This window comes from Panthera onca, chromosome A3 (genome assembly GCF_046562875.1).
Source record: "Panthera onca isolate mPanOnc1 chromosome A3, mPanOnc1 haplotype 2, whole genome shotgun sequence".
Lineage (NCBI taxonomy): Eukaryota > Metazoa > Chordata > Mammalia > Carnivora > Felidae > Panthera > Panthera onca.
This window is the reverse complement of record NC_138341.1, coordinates 135627202-135641818: the sequence shown is the minus strand read 5'-3', so window position 1 is coordinate 135641818 and position 14617 is coordinate 135627202. Positions and strand designations below refer to the sequence as shown.

The 14617-nt window shown below is 54.6% G+C and overlaps 2 long non-coding RNA genes across 2 annotated transcripts in view; both read right to left on the bottom strand.

Moving 5' to 3' along the window:
* LOC145715336 (uncharacterized) overlaps positions 1–14617 on the bottom strand; it is an 86105-nt gene that overhangs the window by 41730 nt on the left and 29758 nt on the right. The window lies entirely within an intron of this gene.
* Positions 4646–13446, bottom strand: LOC132670796 (uncharacterized). The gene is made up of 2 exons (XR_009606924.2): positions 13302–13446; positions 4646–5009 (listed from the first exon to the last, which is right to left on the bottom strand). It is a non-coding gene; the product is annotated as an uncharacterized LOC132670796 (long non-coding RNA).

Here is a 14617-nt window from a genome sequence, read left to right as displayed (position 1 = left end):
TTCTACGTCTTGATTGTGGTGGTGGGAACGGGACTGTATGCATTTGCCAAAACTCAAAGAAGTACACACCTAAAAATGGGGAGTTTTACTGAAGGCAACTCGTACCTCCGGGAGCCTGACTTTATGAAAGACCCTGGCCTCACGCAGCTTCCCATCTCGTGGGCATGTCCTGAGTCTCTGGAGGTCCGCTGCTCGCTGCGTTTTGCTGCCTCTCCTGATGTACGTGTGCCTCTCTTTTCAGATGACCTGGGGCGGGGGGACGTTTGTGTCTGTGCTTTTCACTTCCCTCTTCAGTCCCCCAGGTCCTGTTGGGACACGGTGAAAGTTTGTGCAGGAATGGCGTTTCTTGCAGGAGTCCCATGGAACCACGTCTTGGCTGTTGGGCACCTGACAGCCCTCGGATATTCCATGCTGCACGGAAGCCTCCTTCTCCCAAAGCCTGGGAAGGTCACGGCCACTGGGCCGCCCGGTCGCTTCCCGGGTACTGGCGGTTTCTACTAAGACCTTCCTGCTGGTATGGGATAGCCCATCCTTCAAGGTCGCTCTTTGTTTTCCTAGCCTGACGGTCTTAATACCCTACGAAAGGTACTACCAAAACCAACAGTCATCTTAAAAGGCCTTTTGCAAAGATGTTTGCCGAAGGTGGACAAATGTAAAATGATCAGCTTTGGGAGTAGCTTTTGATGTTGAAGAGCCGTGAGCTTAAAGGAAACCAAGAGGCAGAAGGAAACGCGAGAGAAAGCATGCTTTCTGATCCAGCTGATGACCCGGGACGATGGCCCCGTGAGTCTGATGTTTGTTCACGGTACCAGAGTGCGCCCTGTTAGCCTGGGGTCTCTTGAAGCCCAGTCACATCTGACTTACGTGGAACCAAGAGGATTAATCCAGCAGACCGAAGGCTAGAGGAGCTATGGGTCTGAAAACCGGGAGGGACTGTAGGAGATTATTCGGTGCCTCCCTCCCCTGCCCCCATCTTGGGTGGGTAAAGCCTTTACGTTTCCGAGAGATGGAGACAGCCCAGCCCCGTCGGCTCGTCCAGGAGACACTGGGCTCCCATCTCCAGACGCCCAGGGCTGATTCTCTGTCTGACCTGCCATGCCCCACGCACAACCTCCAACTCGGACGCACGTCAGGACCCCACTCAGCATAATGGGGTCATTCTTTGGAGGTTTCGAAGCCTCGGGTCACCCCTCAGAATACCGGCCCTCCTTGGCCTGAAACTTCTGCGTGAGTGCCTGTCAGGTAAACTAGCTTTTACTGTAATGGCGACGTTCGTATTACCAATTTATCTGGTCGCATCTCCGTGGGTGGAGACACCACAGCGTCTCTTAGTGTCATGCATCTCAGGACTGGATCCTTCTAATGGCCAACAGGTCTCCCTAGATAAAAATCACAGGTCGTGAGAGCGGGAAGGAGACCTCAGAGATGACAGAGTGGCTTTGCAGACGAGAACACTGGACACAGGAGATGAGAAAGGCAGCGACTGTCTCGTGGCCTCTCCATTTCTTATGCTTAGTCCTTCTCAACGTATGAGATTCTTCCACAGGCCCCGGGTTAGCGCCTCATCATGTTCTTGGGAAGGAGCGTAATTAGACCTTGGGCGACGAGCATACTCGAGGCTGTGGTGACAGAGGCGAGTGTAGATGGTGCTGGCTGGTGACGCCACGCCGGGGAGGTTGCAAACCAAGAGCTGGTGAGTCTTTTCCGCCTTCTCTGCTGCGGGCAGGGGCGTGTGCATCCCTGAAGGTGTTTCCTGTTCCCCACTGGTGGCTGGTGCATGGCTTAGGCTTGTACTCTGCAGTACCAGAACCAAGTAGGTGAGCCCGCCCCTAGAATGTTCACCAGCTCAGCATGGGCGTGGCCCCGGGGAGCAGCTAATGCAAAGCCCACCTGATTTATTAGGAAAATAAGGCCAAACGCCCAGAAAAGTTGATGGTCACCCACATCCTCATCCCGAGATTGACTGTTGTTTGTTTTACCATGTTGCTTTATCTGTACTTGTGCGTGTGTTTGCAAAATCACTGGAAGGGAAGGAGCAGACAGACACACAGGCATTCTCCTCCCTGACCCCGTGATCATCGGCACACCCTCCGAAAGTTGACTCCAATCCCTGGTATCATCTAATCTGTAGCCCAAATGTGGGACAGATGTGGCTGTCCCCAGACCGTTGAGGACCGCCACGTCATGATTACTAGCAACTGGGCCCAGGATGTGATCCCAGGTCACGTGCTACGTTTGCCTCTTTCGCCAGACTATTCTTTATTTTCTTTCAAAGGATTTTTTAATGGTTATTTTTGAAGGAGAGAGACAGAACGTGAGCGGGGGAGGGGCAGAGAGAGAGGGAGACGCAGAACCCGAAGCAGGCTCCAGGCTCCGAGCCGTCCGCACAGAGCCCGACGTGGAGCTCGAACTCACAACCTATGAGATCATGACCCAAGTGAAGTCGGTCACCCAACCGACTGAGCCACCCAGGCGCCCCTCGCCAGACTATTCTTTAAATGGACATCGAGGAAAGCCCTAGTAAAAATGGGGACATGTTCATTCTCTCCGGGGAGAGTCCAGGACCAAACAAAAAGGAAAGAGAGAACACAACCTCAGAGTCTGCCCTGAGACCCAAGGTCAGGTCAAGGGCGGCAGTGCTCTCCAGCCAACAGCCTCTGGCCTTCGGGGATACTCTCACCCGGGGCCAACAGCTCTTCCGCAGATTTGGTGAAACTCCAGCCATCCCGCTAATTCCCAGGCTGCTGGCCTGTTTGGCGAGGGCGGAACCCTGGGTTCTGCCCGACTGGAGCTGTAACTGGCTTCCTTTTATGAATGAAGGAAAAGGAGAAATGTGTTTATTTGAACTCTTGCCTCTGAGTGACATCCTGGGCTGGGTTCTCCCTCTCTCCCCCTCTCTCTCGGTTTGTTAAGAAAATATGTGACATCACATCTCATCCCTCACAGACAAGGTACCGAGCCCCGGGGCTTAGGGCTAGGGCCACGGGGGGTAGGTTTCTGAGCACCGCAGCGTGGTGCTGTGATGGAAAGTTCTCAAGCCCACGGATTACATGTCTCACCCCTGTCAATCACCTCCGCTATTTACCCCACAGGGGACGCCAGGGCGGCTCTCAGCATGAATCGCGTCAAGGAACCGGGAGGGGGTGGGCCCAGGCTCCAGGGAGGTGTGGACAGAGGCCTCAACTTATTCCCCCAGCAAACTCACCATCTGGGCAGGGAGGAGAGCAAAGAACACAGGAGCCCGAAAAGTTTGCCCAAAGGAACCCTGGCTCTTCCCATACAGGGTGGTGGCCTCATCGGGCACAGCCGCGAGAATCCCGGTTTCTCCCGTCTTCCGTGCAGACATCCCCAAGGATGTGCCCCGTGAAGCTCCGGAAGAGGAAGCGGGGATCCTTCGGGATGCTGTGCATTTTGCCCTTCTGCTAATCCAGCGGCAGACCTCCCCGAGCTATTGGCACCCTTACTGGTAGTGGATCTGGAGGCCACCAAAGTCTTGGCGTCCAGGTACTGGGAAACCAAGGATAGAGACGCCGGACCTCAGGGGCTCAGCTGGACAAGAAGGAGTCTTCAGTCAAAGGGTCAAAGAATCACAACCCTTTAGGAATCACAGGAACCTCAGATCGCCTCATCCCCCCGCTCCCCTCCGCGGAGGAGGAGAGAAGCTCGGAGCAAGTCACGGGCCGGGGGCAGCTGGGCGGGCAGGGTGCAGAGCGGGACTGACTCCAGCCCTTCCTCCCAGCGCCTCTGCAGCACCTGCTGCTTCCTCCCGAGTCTGGGGCTCAGTCCTCTTATCTCCTTGGGGCCTCAAACGGTGTAGCGCCATGAGATCTTGGGCAATACTATCTTTGAACACAGAGGAAGGGCGAGGGCCAAAGATGGCTCTCTTTGCCAATCTTTGGGGGAGCGGTAGTGACTCCATGGCCATGGGGGACACGTTCAGCTGAGCGTCAAAAGGGGAGCCTGGGTAACTTCTGGGCAGAATCAGCCTGGCCCTGCAGGGTTCCAGGGGCGCAGGACAACTCTGGGCACCTCCTCTCCACCCCGCCTAAGGCTCGCATCCTGTTCCAGTGTCTGCTTGGCCGGCTTTCCAGACAGCCTGACAGTGACAGATTATTCATCTGTTACTAACCTGATCATCTAACAGCCCTGGGTCCCTTCTCCTTCATTGATGGAAGCAACAGCCTGGAGAAAGCCCTCGAGCTGTGCTTTAACACTGTGCCGAAGGGAAGGGGCAGAATCAGTTCCACCGTCCGTTTTGGTGGCGCGGACCGACATTCCAGGATTCAGATATGTCACCCAGCACACCCAGCAAACTGTCCCTTCGAGCCCCACAGCCTCTCACGCTGAGATCCTGCCCAGCATGGCCAGGTTTTCGGCACCTTGCAAGAGTGTATTCCCCTACAGAGTTTCCATGGTTTGTTGAGTGTTCTGTCCCCAGTCTGTTGAGCCAGACTCGGTCTTCGTGCTCTGCAGGTTTATGCTTTTGGGGGAAGAAAAGGAAAAAAAGGATTCCTTTCGAGCAGCCAGCTAGACCTAGCTTGTTACACGAATGAGCGACGCGATTCATCTTGAATTTTAGTGCACAAACTGATGGTGACATTTTACCAACAAAGAAGTTACCACAGAGATGTCGTCGAGGCTAAGATGATTCCTCTGATTTATTTATTTATTCACTGCACACAGAGGGGTGTTGTTGGAGCTGTCTTTAGGCAAGGCTGGGGGACAACGAGGTCCCAACCGGTCGCCGGGGACCGGTTAAGTCGGCTTTTCTTTCTCCTCCCTGGGAGGGCAGTCCTCCCAAGGAATCGGCCATTTCTTACTGCTTATTTCTTTCTTTGAGACAGACTTCCCCGTTTTGCTTTCCTTCTCTTGTCTTTGAATTCCACCAAGAGGAAGAGACTGCACGAGAACAGAAATGTGCCAGGGTCGGAGTGTGGGGCACTAACGAGCTGTAAATGTGGGTCAGTCAGTGGGCAGAGGGGCAGAAATCGCAGGGCTGATTCTTCCAGCTGGGAAGACAAAGGCAGGGGTCTTGAGTGGGATGGGAACGTGAGTTTCCCCCAGATGATCTGTCCCCTGATGTCATTCTTAGATGAGGAGGGGAGGCTTTGAGCCCTTAGCAGCTCAGACTCCCGGCTTTGGTGAAACTCACTGTCCCCCAAAAGGCCACTTGCTTTCCTGGGTCTGAGCCCGAGTTCAAGCTGTCCCAGGCTAAGAGAAGCTACTGCTACTCCAGTTGGCCGGGACCGTGCTCTGTCCTCCAGTGCTCCGTGATGCACACGCCCCGAGCGCTGCCCAGGAAGGTTTTAGGTGGAACACGTGTGAGTGTATTTTTGCTTAAAGGTTAGGCTAATCTTAACGCGTGTTAGGGAGGAATATCTAGGCCATCTGGGGAGCGATTTCAAGGATATTATTGCTTAGGATGAGGCCAAGTTTAAAAAGTGAATTGATTTTGGGGCACCTGGGTGGCTCCGTCGGCTAAGCGTCTGACTCGGGCTCAGGTCATGATCTCCCGGTTGGTGAGCTCGAGCCCCACGTCGGGCTCTGTGCTGACAGTGTGGAGCCTGCTTGGGATTCTCTCTCTCTTCCTCTGTCTCTGCCCCTCCACCCTGCCCCCCACCACTGGCACTCTGTCAAAATAAATAAATAAACTTAAAAGTAAAAGTGAAATGACTTTAGTCAACTTTAAACATTAAAAGATACGGGGAAAATCACAGCGTGCACGTGACTGAAGTTGGGGAGCGGGCTGGGAAGTACTTTCTTGCCGGCTTAAGTGCGAATTCCCAAAGTAAGTTCGCAAAGACTCCCCAACCCTGAGCCCTCCTCCCGATCTGAGGTTACCAAACCCCACCTGTAACGTGTGCCCCGTCTTCTGGAGCGGAGAGCAGCCTGGCTCTCTCGTCTCTCCCACCACTGGCCCCCCGCACAGCACCTAGAACACCACCCGGTCCACACGGGTGCATGAAGTGTTGGCTGTTGGGTGTAGGGCGTTGACGTGGCTCCTTTTAGTGAAGGGGAACGTGGAGGTGGAAGTCTGGGCATCTCTTGCCCCACCTTGGGATCGGGGGGAAAAGGCAAGCACAGAAACTGACAAAATGGCAAAGGTGTTTTGACTGGTGGAGAAGAAAATGGCTTTCTTGGTTTGTCTTCAATTGCCAGGATGGAGAAAATCAAAGCAAAGCAAAAGAAAATTGCTGCTCTGCAGTGAGCCCGCAGGAGTCCTGACGCCTTGGCGGTTAGCATGAGCTGCCTGGCCACAGAGGAAGCCGAGAGAAGGGTTTGCGTCAAAGGTGACCTGCCCCCCCAGTGGTCTTGAAACAAGGACATTACAGTGATCCACCCACCACCGGCCCCCAGACCCCCTCATCCCCTCTGGGAGCCAACAAGAACATGGATTTCTCCCTTGAGAACAGCAGTAATGGAAGTACCCTTCTGTCTGACACATCTCAAGGGCTCAGATTTGGGATCGTGCCTTGATGGAAAATTCCGAATCCAACCTCAAGTCGCAGGAGGGACCCCTCCCCATCGGCAAAATAACCACCCCCCGGTGCAGAAGTGTTCTTTCTGGTTGATCCCTGGTTCTCTGGAAATCTGTGGATTAAATAACATTTTCTGCCTTTCAGTTTTGAGGTTTTGCAGAAACACGATTTCCCCAAAGGGCCAGGTGGCTAAAGAAGAAAGGCGTTTCATTTTTTATTGGTCACGAAATAAATAAAATCTCTTTCAAAAGTTGTTACTTTTAAATTGGACTGGATTTTCTCTTTCTTTCGGTTGAACAAGTTGAAGAAAATAATGTCATCTCTTGGCTACCAACCACCCAGATGATTCTGTTTTATCTGGCAATTTATATGCAGAGTGTGATGTATGGTTTAACCTTCCTAATTGGGGGACACACTGTCTGAATTAGTGACAAGACTGAATTATGGTGCTTTTAAGAAAAAAAATATTCCATTTTAGTACTTTCAAGTTCGTGAAGCCATTAGAACTGGTCTTCCAACGTGTTGCCCAGTAAAGTCTCCCTGGGACTTTTCTTGAAAGAAAGGAAAGATTTAGGCGGTTTCCACATTTTATTTGCACTAATTAATTTGTCCGAGTGAATACCTTTGTAAGGTGGGCGGTAGGTGGAGGGGTGGTTAACAGGTTCCACGGTGTTGATTCTGACTTCTTCAGTAGAAGAATAAACTTTGCTCCAGTTCAGGATCATGCTCATCCTCATGATCTCGGCACGGTGGAGGATGACAAAGAGGAAATATGGCGGCAGCCTTGGGTGAAGCATCCTCCCAGTAAGATGGGGAGTGGTCACAGCTGCCTGGAGCAGAGCCCTTCCAACGACCGAGGATCGGGGGCCAGTTGGGCCAGGTGGTTGCCAGTGCCAGGGTTCCCTAAAAAGGACCCACTCTCTAGGAAATGCCTGTCATTTTACGCAAGGATGTGGCCAGGAGGCAGACAGATGGCTCACACTTGCCGCCCCACCAGAGCTATTAGAAAGGAGAAGTTAAGCGTGTACCCTTTGGGACACTGGAGAAGCAGGACCCACTCCACCTAGCAGGGGCAGAGTGCTCTCCTACCATGAGCGATGTGAGCTCAGTGGCTCTGAGCATATGTAGCAGAGACTGGAGCTTGGAAATTCCGTGGCTAACGAGGTGGATTGATAGTAAAGGGGAACAGAAATCCACAGGGGTCTAACTATGAACTGTCCATGCGAATACATAATTGAGATCCAGTTAGGGGAACAGGTAAACCTGTTTCGACAGTGCTCCCTTCTGCGGTAGAACCTGCCAGAAGGGAGGAAATCTCATGATGCAAAAAACAACACGCCCACCGTGTCATCGAAATAGCAAACATGTCTCAGGCAGGGCCGGACTTGTCGTGAGGTCTGTGGGCCAAGGGGCAGGAGGGCGTGCGTTCCAAGCTTTCTGTGGATATGTTTCCAGGCGATCCAAGATGGCGTAGCTACGGCCTCTCTGAGACCAACAGTGAAGAAGAAGAATCATCCAGATGGACTGAGGCAGAAATAAAAGACAATTGGCCAAAGCCCCAAACAGGTAACTTTTCTCTGAAATGGACTCAAGGATCTATGCGCATCCAGTGGATGTCTCCCGTGGTTTGAGGGGCAACGGGTGAGGGAGCGTGCCCCCCATTCCGTGCCAACAGAAGACGTGTGTGCCCAAGGCATGATTGGATCCACACGCGGTAGGTCAGACTTTGCAGAACAAGAGGCCAAGAACTTAACTTTAGCCTGGGTCTATTTGGATTCCACTGGGGAATTTCTAATTATAAGAGGGACAGCTGTTGCTCTGGAGGCTGGCCACCGTGGGTGCCTGGTGCTTGTTTACTTGTGATCGGGGTGTGATGCTAAGGATGCCTCGCCTCTAAGGGGGCTCCTTTCCGGCTCTTGGGGAAGTGCGAAGGAATCACGGCAAAGCAGATCAACCGGGTCGTCTTGGTACAGATCCCTCCCATTGTCATGAACGCATACGCAGAACCAAATGGAGAACGGGGTGCTTATCTGGTGTCATTAACCACTATCTCGAGGGGGATCCTGGGCAAAAGGATATGTTATTTGAAGAACGATTTCGGTTCTCTTCTTTGCTATGCCTTGCTTATCTCTGTTCTCTTATTATTTAGGGCTTTTTCTTAAGTGTGCATTCAGTTGAAAGCAACTACTCAGAAAAATATTGAAGAAAGGGAAAAGAATTTCATGTATTACCGACCTTTTGCTCCTGTCTTAAGGGATCCCTTTTTCAATTTTTTTTTTTTTTTTGTTTTTGGCAAAGCCAGAACTACTTAAAGCAGACCCAAGAAAGGCTGTCGCCCCGTTTTAGCCTTTATACCACACCGCCCTGGCTTTTCCGGGAATAAAGAGAGAGATCATCCAGCGAAATTCCGTTTGGGGTTGACTTTGATGTTCCGATGTCTAGATGCAACCGTAAACATCTTTTAAATTCGCAAACCACTCCTAAGAGCCCTTTCTCTTCTAAAAGGAAATTACTTGGAACAAATATGACATCGATTTTCCATCTCCCTTGATTAGTCTCATTTGGTCTGATTTTTATTATTTGAGGCTTACCGACAACGAGAATATACAGTTAGCAATCGTTCTAATTAGATTTTGTGACCTTTAAGGAAGAAAAGGCGGGTCTGGGCCCGGCTGGGCCTGAAACTGCCGGAGAACAGAGCCGGGTTTATGACCGTCTCCCGGCAGCTCCCACAGGGCACTCGCGGGAGCTCCCGGGGTGAGGACGGCAGAGGAGGGAAGGGGAGAGGTGCGGGGGGACCAGGGCGGCGGGCGGTGCCGCTGTGGAGGTACCGCCACCGGCAAAGCGGGGCTTGCGCGCTGATTGCGACCAACAGATGGTCCGCTAGGAAACGCTGGAGTCAAACGGTTCCGGCTTGTGACTGGGTCCATTGAAAGCAAGTGGACTGTGCAGGAAAGATGAGGTCATGGGCGCATATAGGAAGCATAGGGGATGTTTTATACGCGCCGATGAAGGGGGAGCATCATGGAGGTGTCCGCACGATTTGGACAATGGGATACTTGCTGAAGGGCCAACTTGTTAGCCTGAGATATTGGGGGCGGGTGGGATATGCATTTTTCCAAGCCTGTTTTCCCCAACGGCTTGAGCTTTGGAACGCATGGGTCAGGCCCAGAGATAAATAAATGGTCTGCCGAGTGTCCAAGGTTTCCCGAGTGAGGCATTTACCGGACTTCAACCCTGGACCCTGACAACTGGTAGACAGGAGCCAATACAAATTCGAGAGGCTTTGCTCTTTAGGCGGACCTGCTCTTCTTAGCGTCTGCAGCGAAGATCACGGGATTCAAGGGTAATGCCTGTAGGGTACCAGCGACTCCCCAAAAGTGCCCGCGGTGTTATGTGCGTTTGAGGGGGACCTTCATTTCCACGGCCCATCGACACGCCTGCCCTGGACGCACAGATACGTTTATAAAAATGTGAATCGAAGACAGACGGAATTCTCAACGGCCACCTATTTTGTTTCTCTTTGGTGTGATTCAGCAGGCGAGGCCAGAGTTGAGGCCCGGAGCAGAGAATCCAGGCGGACCCAGGAGCCATGTTCAAGACGGAAAACAAGGCCACAGAAGAAAAAGCAGCCCGTGAGGGCAGCTGGCAGAGTCCCCTGGGGAGGCGACCGGCTAGTCACAGTTCAGAGACGCAAGAACCAAGTCAAGCCCGACCCTAAATAAGAAACTGCTGAGTTTTCCGAGAGACGCTTGGAGCGCGGCGTAGCGTTTGCAAAGTAAGGGAAGAAAGGGGCACCCAGCTCATCCCAGCGTGAAGTGGGCCTCGTTTCTGGGAGAGCCAGGGTGCGCCCTGGCTCCCCCAGAGGGCTTCTCCCACTTGCAAGACCCGGAGAGAGAAGGCGGAATACGCCTGGGTCCCCGGGCTTGAGGGAGGCTGGGGCATCCTTACGCCAAGAGGGCGGCCATCGTCCCAGCACCTGGGCTCACCAAGGGCTGGCTGGAGGCCGGGCACAATGTCGACAACCCCGAATCGGACGTCCAGCTAAGGATGGCGATCAAGCGGTCAAGTACCCGGCTCCAGGCCCCTCAGCTGGAAAGTGCCGGATCCAGGATCAGAGCTGGGACGACCTCAGCACCAAGGCGGGGCCTCCTGACGGACACGCCCTTCTTCTGGTTCATCCCTGCCCATCTGCAGGTTAGCTTTTCCGGAGCATTCGCCCTTCGTGGTCTCCTATGACCCGTCCTTCGGGGCAAGTTCGGGCGGCCTCGGATCAGGTCCACTTCTACCCTCTCTGGCTGGTGTGAACTTGATCTGGTTACTGAATTCTCTGGACCTCAGTTTCCCCATCTGCTCCAGGAGGCTTCATAAGAGAAGCTAAGGGAGAGGGTTGCTGCAAGATTAATGGGTCAAAACGGAACCACACCAGTGCCTGGTATAGAGCAGACCTTAACAAGGCCACCCTCTCCTCGCGTGGAAGGAGGGGTGAGGCTGGCTGGGGGCGCTCAGAGAGAGAAGGTCTCTCTCAGTTCTGCCCTGGCGCCCACTGGCTTACCCTGTAGCTCCCACTTTGGACAGCACAGGGGGCTCCCGTCCAGCAGCTCCTGGCTATTGAGCCGGTGGCCCGGATGGACTTCATTTCTACGTCTCCAAGAGGCAAGCTGACGAAAAGACGTGGTGGCGGGTTTGGGGGCCGGGGTTCATCGGTCATCACCGATCACCTGGGTGGGGTTAGGTCTGTCCCTGGTGGTGGCGAGCTGATGAGCCACGGGAGGCTTTCTCCACTCCTCTTGCTGCCCACCCGCGGGAAGCCTGCCCACAGGCCGCGGCCGGTGCGGCCCAGCTCTCCCGGGCGCTGGGGAAGGTGCCTCGGGAGGGCGTCGCCAGAGCCCTGAGTGCCGAGCAGAGGGAGCACCGCGTCCCGCGGCCTTGCTGGTAATGCAGTGCGCGTGGCAACGAGCTGTCAGCGAGGCAAGGCCTTGCGACGGCGGACGTGGCTTTCTCTTACGATATCAATTTCTTTTAATTATTCCATTCCAACAACTTTGAAAGTCACTCCGTAAGCTGACAGATGATTTATGCCTCGCATTAGCTCCTGGCAATGACTGCCGAAGGCCTCCGCCGCCTGAGCCTCCTGCTCTGTGCGCCCTCCCCGCGCACGCAGACAGTAGCCTGCGTCCAGACCTCCTGGCCGAGCCTTGGGGACCTCCCTGGGGAGGAGGGGGGCGGGAATCTGTCCCTGCGATGAAAAGGAGACGTCCCCCCATCTTTCCCCTCCTTACCCTCACTGGCTTCCCTCCACGTTTTCCCTTAAGGTGGTGAAGCTACGAAATTTCTCCGAAGGGAAAAAGGCCACCCCAGAAAGCACTCTGAGATGCTGCTACCCACCCCCACCACCTTCAGGAGACCCCACAGACAGCCCCGGTCAGGAGGAGCGGCAGGAGGGGCGCCCAGGTAGCCAAGGGTTACCTGGGTCTCAACACCTGCTCCAGGAAGACACCCGATGATTGCCTGACCAAATGGAAAAGTACGTTGCGATAGAAGATCAACGCAGAAACACACACAGCTTCCGGCGGGCCCCCAGCGAGGGGGCCCCGAAGGTCACTGCAGATTGCCCTCCACCCCAAGGAGCCTCCCTGCCCCGGGAGGGTCTCAGGTGAGAGGCCCCGCCGCCCCCCCCCCATACACACCGTGAAATCTCTGTCTCTCTGAAGGTCAAGACTGTTTTGTGGGCCAAGGGCGTTTATAGACCTGTAAAAGGGATCATTTTTGCTAATGCCGTGAAATTATACTCTGAGTCGAATAACAGTGGTCCACGGCAGGACCAGGAGTAATTTCTGTCGAATGGGAAATCGGGCTTTTAGAGAAGTTGGAAGCAGCCCAGTTGATGTTGATGGGGTCCCTTTTTCTGTGCACTTTAACTGGTGCAAACAGGAGCTGGAACTTTGTAAATGGGCCCCTTCAAAAAAGTCACCTGGGAAGGCTGAATGGAGCAGGTGCCGTGTGCCCGCCTAATGGTAATGGAGTGCCCAGGAGGGCCACACGGTCACAGTTCTGAGCCAGCCTGTCTTAGAACCCTCCCTCTGTTCTCCTGTGGCTGTGTGTGCCCGAGGCAGCGTGGGATGGACGGGGGGGACACAACGACAGACACCTGGCCGCTGGGAGCCCAAGCTGGATGGGGAGACAGGCGTGTGGGCAGGGCAGGAGCCTGGCAGGGAGGGGATAACATTATCCCCATTTGACACCAGAGGAAACTGAGGCCAGACAGCATCATGTGGCTTGCCTGAGGTCACACTGCCACCACGCTCCGCTGCCGGGTGCCGCTGTGGGTGTGGACGTCCAGGTGCTGTGGACTCACTCCTGAGCTGCCCCCAGACCCCAGCCCGTCCACCACCTGGTGCCCAAGGCCTCTGGGAAGAACCGCTCCTTCCCGCTGCCTGGGAAACTCAGGGCTGCGCGGTCGAAACACGGCCTCAGGTGGTCCCGGGCGGCCCATCTGAACCCAAGCTCCCGCTCGACCCCCCAGTCCCCTCACCGTCTCACCAACCTGCTTGTTCTCTCCCATCCCAGGAGGCACACCCATTTCTCCTCCCCCAAATCCTTCCCCGGGACCCTGTCCTGTGTCCCGGAGCAGTGGCTTCTTGTCCTCAGGCACAGCCACCCTCTCCTGGGCCGGGTTGCCATGCGTCCTGTCCCAGCTGTCCCCCCCCCCGCAGACGTGTGACAGGCTGGCTCACTCAGACTCCTCTCCGGCTCCTGCCACACCGTTCCCGGGTCCTCGGCATCTCTTGTTCAGTGCGTGTCCCGAGCTTCTGTCCCTACCTGTGTAGGCGTCATCCCTCATCTTGAAGAAACCAAGTTCACGATCTTCTTCCCCCACCACGAACCGGTTCTCTCGCTGCTCCCAGTGTGGTCTTTGCCGATGAAAGTCCAATCCCAGGTCTCACGCGAAGTCCTCAGCAGCCAGCCGGCCAGCCAGCTCCGGGCGTACAGTCCTGGGGATGATGGCTAGTGTGTTTCTCTTCTTCACTCGTCACATCAGGGCGGGGGGGCGGGGCGCTGGTTTGGAAATGTTTCCTGGTTCCAGCCCTATCTCCCCCATCCCGGGTTGCTGCCCTGAACCAGACTGCCATTATTTCTTGCCTGTGCCATCAGCGAATTCTCCTTGCCACCAGCTCCTCAAGCCGATGCCCTCTGTGCCCTGACCCCAATTCATCCCTCACCTGCCCTTGTTGCCCCTCTCTTAACCCTTCCAAGGCTTTCCTCTCTCCTTCACGATGAACCCAACCTTCAGCTGGCTCATGAGCCCTTGGTGATCCGAGCGGTGTCTTATTCCCAGAGTTCCCTGTTCTTTGAATTGCACGTGATTTTTTTTTTTTTTTTTTTTTTTTAAAGATGTTAGGTAATCTCTACACCCAACACAGGGCTCAAACTCACAACCTTGAGATCAAGAGTCTCATGCTCTACAACTGAGCCAGCCTGGTGCCCCGAGTTGCACATGGCTTAACTCGTGCTTGGAATGTCCCTTCTCCAGGCCTCTCTGCCTGGAGGGCTTTCCACCCATCCTTCCAGACAACCGAGCTGCCCCTCTGGGGAGCCTCCCGGCTCTCTGTCCTCCTTTGAAATTCCCCGCCGTCTCAGAAGGGGCTTTCATCCAGACCCTGTGCCCCAGACGCCCCTCCCTGGGACACCTCTGCTCTCTACGAGAGAACCTGCGAGGACAGGGACCTGCTGTGTTGGCCTCTCGCTGGGCAGTTCAGGGTCTAGGACACAACGGCCTCACAGGATCAGCAAAGAGACTTGTTAAAGCAGGCCATGCAATCTCTGCTGCTAATGCAGAAGTAAACCTCAGCCCGTCCCAAGCGATTGCAAATTCCAGATGAGAGAGTCTAGAAGCCTTTAAAACTTTTAGAACGCCCTTGGACGCACAGGCAATTGATTGGTCATCAAAGGTTTTAAAAACTGATGTCTTCCGGGTCTAGAGAGGCCACAGAGGTGGTTGTGCCCAGCTGCGGGGGCTCGCTGGGCTGTGGGGGGAGGCATAAGCAGGAAGATGAGGAGGATGTCTCTCGCAGACAGGGGGCCAGCAAGTCTATGAGGCCCCCTGATAATGGACGACCTTCCTGTGACAGCCGATC